A 4,651-nucleotide genomic window follows, 5' to 3' on the forward strand; every position below is an offset into this window, starting at 1 on the left:
TCAAGCTACTAGGACACATGCCCCACCCACACCCTTAATCTTCTCAACTCTTCTGCTGAAGAATTTGACCTTCACGATGCAGGCTGCTTTGGGAGCTTTCCCTTCCTCAGAACTTTGCATTGATAGTAGCCTGATCGCACCACATCAATGATAGGAGCAGCTTGTCTTGTTCTTGACAACATTTACCTGTGTCTGCTCACCGACCAAGGTTCCACAGTTTATCACGGTTGAGAGCTGGGCAGAAGCTCTGGTCCCTCTTTAAGTGGTAATGCCAGATAACAACTTTCCCAAAGTATCCCGGGTGATATTTGTGGAAGTTGATCCTGTGGTGATGCATGCCACCAGCATTATCCCGGCCTCCTGGGTGCTCCTGGTGTTTGCTGTTGCAGCTGTGGCTGTATCTCGTGTGGCCCTAAGTTTCCAGGTCTCCCTCAGTCTGGATGGCTGTAGACTTTTTGATGATGGCCATTCTGACCGGTGTGATACCTCATTGTAGTTTTTTTGTTTGTTTGTTTTTTTAAAAATAAATTTTGTTGGGCTTCCCTGGTGGCGCAGTGGTTGAGAATCTGCCTGCCAATGCAGGAGACACGGGTTCGGGCCCTGGTCTGGGAAGATCCCACATGCCACGGAGCAACTAAGCCCGTGAGCCACTATTACTGATAAATAAATTAAAAAAAAAAAAAAATAAATAAATAAATTTTGTTTATTTATTTTTGGCTGTGTTGGGTCTCGTTGCTGCACACGGGCTTTCTCTAGTTGCGGTGAGCGGGGGCTACTCTTCATTGCGGTGTGCGGGCTTCTCATTGCGGTGGCTTCTCTTGTTGCAGAGCACAGGCTCTAGGAGCGTGGGCTTCAGTAGTTGTGGCATGTGGGCTCGGTAGTTGTGGCTCATGGGCTCTAGAGCGCAGGCTCAGTAGTTGTGGTGCACGGGCTTAGTTGCTCCGCAGCATGTGGGATCTTCCCGGACCAGGGACTGAACCTGTGTCCCCTGCATTGACAGGTGGATTCTTAACCACTGTGCCACCAGGGAAGTCCCTCATTGTAGTTTTGATCTGGATTTCTTTACAGGTCCATGTGATCTTCTCTGCAGCATTCAGAGCCAAGGCTGCCGCATCCACTATCCTAGGTCATCCTGGGTTCTTTAGGTACCAAAATGGACTTTGTATAGTCAGGGTTCTCCAGAAAACAGAACCAACAGGAGATATATATATAATTTGTTACAGGAATTAGCTCACAGTTATGGAGGCTGGGAAGTCCCACGATCTGCCACCTGCAAACTGGAGAATTGGGAAAGCTGGGGGTGTAATTCAGTTTGAGGCTGAAGGCCTGAGAACCAGGAGCACTGATGTCCAAGGGCAGAAGATAGACGCCTCAGCTTAGAGCAAATTCACCCTCCCTTCACCTTTTTATTCTATTCAGGTCCTCAATGGATTGGATGATCCCACCCGCATTGGTGGGAATCATCTTAACTCAGTCTACTGATTTACATGCTAATCTTTTCCAGAGACACCCTCACAGACACACTCAGAAGTAATATTTTACCAGCTATCCGGGCATGCCTTAACCCAGTCAAGTTGACACGTACAATTAACCATCACAGAGTTTTTCAATACAGCCTGCAGACAGCCTGCTCAGATTTGCAAGGATGCAGCCCATGAGTGAAAAACACCTGAGGGCAACTCCTGGAGTGGTACCAGTTCAGCATCATGTTAGAACTGGAACCCATATATTACTTTTATAACCAGAAAAAAAATTAAAAGTTATTTTCATTTTGAAAGAAAACATGTAACATCACTATTTTTGTAAACTATAGGAAGATGCAAAGAAGAAAACAAAAATCACCCAAATCTCATTATCCAGAGAAAAGCAACTGACATTTTGCTGCAACTTGCAATAAGGCCTTTCAATGCATATTGCATTCTCGAACTTTAGTGTGCATCAGGATTAGCTGGAGTGCTTGTTAAAACAAGTGCTTTTAAGTCAGTAGTTCTGGGGTGGGCCCGATAATAAGAATTTCTAACCGCCTCTCTGGTCTTGCTGCCACAGTCAGTCCAGGGGCCACACGCAGAGAAGCACTGGTCCAGAGTTTACACCTCTGCTGTTCCAAGCAGGGTCTCCAACCAGTAATACTGACATCACTTGGGAACTTGTTAGTAATACAATTTCAGGCCCCACCCCAGACCTACTGAATCAGAATCTGCGGTTTAACAAGATCCCTAAGGGATTTGAAACACAGGTTTGAGAAGCACTGGTTTATATTTGAGCCTCATACTGTCTGAAAGATAGCTTTTCCTCCCTACTTTATTGTGATCTAATTTACACACAGTAAAATGCACCATTTTATAATTGAGTTTTGACAAATTATATAAGAGTTTGGTATCTTTCCCCCCCTCTTCCTAACAGAATGAGAACTTTCCTGTGCTACTAAATATTTTGGGAAAACATGCTTTTAATTGACTCTATAATACATGGTAAGTAAGGACGTGCCAGTTTAATTAGTTCTTCTATTGTGGGACATCTATGCTGTTCCCGGTTTTTCACCAATGTAAATAATGCTTCAGTGAACTCTTTTGGACACAAATGTTTCATTTTTCAGACAATAATTTTCCAAAAGTGTTATTACTGAGGCAGGCAAGAACAAACATCCATTACTGTAGGAAAAAATGTTAATGAATTAAAAAATTTGCTATGTGGGAATTCCCTGGTGATCCAGTGGTTAGGACTCTGCGCTCTCACTGCCAAGGGCCTGGGTTCAATCCCTGGTCGGAGAACTAAGATTCCGTAAGCAGCGAGGCACAGCCAAAAAACAAATGCAGATTTGCTATGTGTTTGGGTTTCAGGAAAAATGGCCAGAAATCACTTAAAAAAATTCCACTGCAGGAGGAAGAGAGGGATGCAATGTATCCTAAACAAAAAGGCTTAGAAAACTTATTGTATCACTTATCGACTAATTTTTGAATCCCTTATTTTCTCAATAGCCATTCTTTTTAATTTATAGTTGATGTAATACGTATTTATCTAAGCAATGTTGCATATGTGTAAGGAATAACTACATTCTATAAAGGGTTTAAATGTGTATAACCACGAAGTTTATTAGCACTAAAATTTTTATCTCCTAGAATGTCAGTGGCTTAAGGAATGAAGAGTCAAGGACTGAATTCACTTGGAGTCTTTTCAGTTAGCAAGTGCATTACTGATCAGGAGAGAACTTCTAGTTTCGAGAGGGAAACATTTCTGATTTTTTTCCTTTCCAAAGAAGGTTTATATGCTTTTGTCCCACCATTTATTTTGTAAACAAATGCATACATACCAGACAGGGATTTCACCTTTGATTTGTAACCTGCTTTCTTCACTCAGCAATGTCCTGAATACCTTTTCATGTCAATAAATAATATGCATGATCATTCTTTTTTTTTTTTTTTTTTTTTTTTTTTAGCTGCGTGGCATGTGGGATCTTAGTTCCCCGGCCAGGGATCGAACCTGTACCCCCCGCAGTGGAAGCGCAGAGTCAACCACTGGACCGCCAGGGAAGTCCCTGCATGATCATTCTTAATGAGCACCTGGTATTCCTCACTGTACCATAATTTGTTTAAACTAATTGTTTTGCTAGATGTCTCTTGTTGGACATTTAGTTTACTTTCAATTTTATTATTACAGAAACTTTAATAGGCATCTTTGTATGTGGCTTTTTTTTGCGATAATTACAGATTTACATGTAGTTGTGAGAAATAATACAGAGATCCCTTGTACACTTTGCCTACTTTCCCCCAATGGTAGCATTTTGTAAAATTATGTTGTAACCAGGATACTGATATCTTTCGTTACTTGAACTTGCATTTGTGTGTATTTACATAGCTTTTTGCACATGTCCAATTCTCCTGAACTAAATTTCTTAAAGTGAGAATTGCTGGGACAAAGAGTTTGACCTTTTCGTCCAGGTTCTAGTGAAAGGGCTCATTTTTCCATATCTTTGTCAATACCACCCTTGGGGATATGTTTAGGATATCCCTCTGTAACTCAAGACTACTTTTCTTCTAGTACTTCTTTAGTTTTGTTTTTGATATTCAGTCTATTTGAGGGACTTCCCTGGCAGAGTGGTTAAGACTCCAATGCTCCCAATGCAGGGGGCACGGGTTCGATCCCTGGTTGGGGAACTAAGATCCCACGTGCCACATGGTGTCACCAAAAAAAAAAAGTCTATTGGAACTTAACTTTCTGGTAAGATGGGAGGAAGGGGTTAGATTTTTCTAAATTTTTTCCCCCTAAATGATTAGCCAGTTGCCCCAATATAACTTATTGATATCATCAAGCAGTTGACTAGTTTATCAAAATATTGTTAAAGTGGGAATCATTAAAAAAAAAAAAGTTTATATTTAAAGTTATTTATTGATGTAGGGCCAATGCCTTTTGAGTGTGGAAGAGATGAATTTAGCACCCACGTTTAAAAATCTCAGGAATAAACCTGGATGGCCCCAGTTAGGTCATGGTGCCTCTCTCTCAGAACTATCACTATGGCCAGGAGCAGGCACATCAGAAAATGATCAGAATCGTTCTCAAAACTATTTACAGTGAATAGTGAAGAAGGATATATTTTAGACTAAGGGAAAGAGTGTAGTGCAGGGGGAAAAATGGGCAACAATCACGGGTTGCA

General features: G+C 41.4%; 1 pseudogene; it reads right to left on the reverse strand.

Moving 5' to 3' along the window:
- On the reverse strand, positions 1-1,708 carry LOC118886668 (annotated as a pseudogene).
- Positions 1,709-4,651: the final 2,943 nt, after the last annotated feature.

This window comes from Balaenoptera musculus, chromosome 20 (assembly GCF_009873245.2).
Source record: "Balaenoptera musculus isolate JJ_BM4_2016_0621 chromosome 20, mBalMus1.pri.v3, whole genome shotgun sequence".
In the NCBI taxonomy this organism is placed as follows: domain Eukaryota; kingdom Metazoa; phylum Chordata; class Mammalia; order Artiodactyla; family Balaenopteridae; genus Balaenoptera; species Balaenoptera musculus.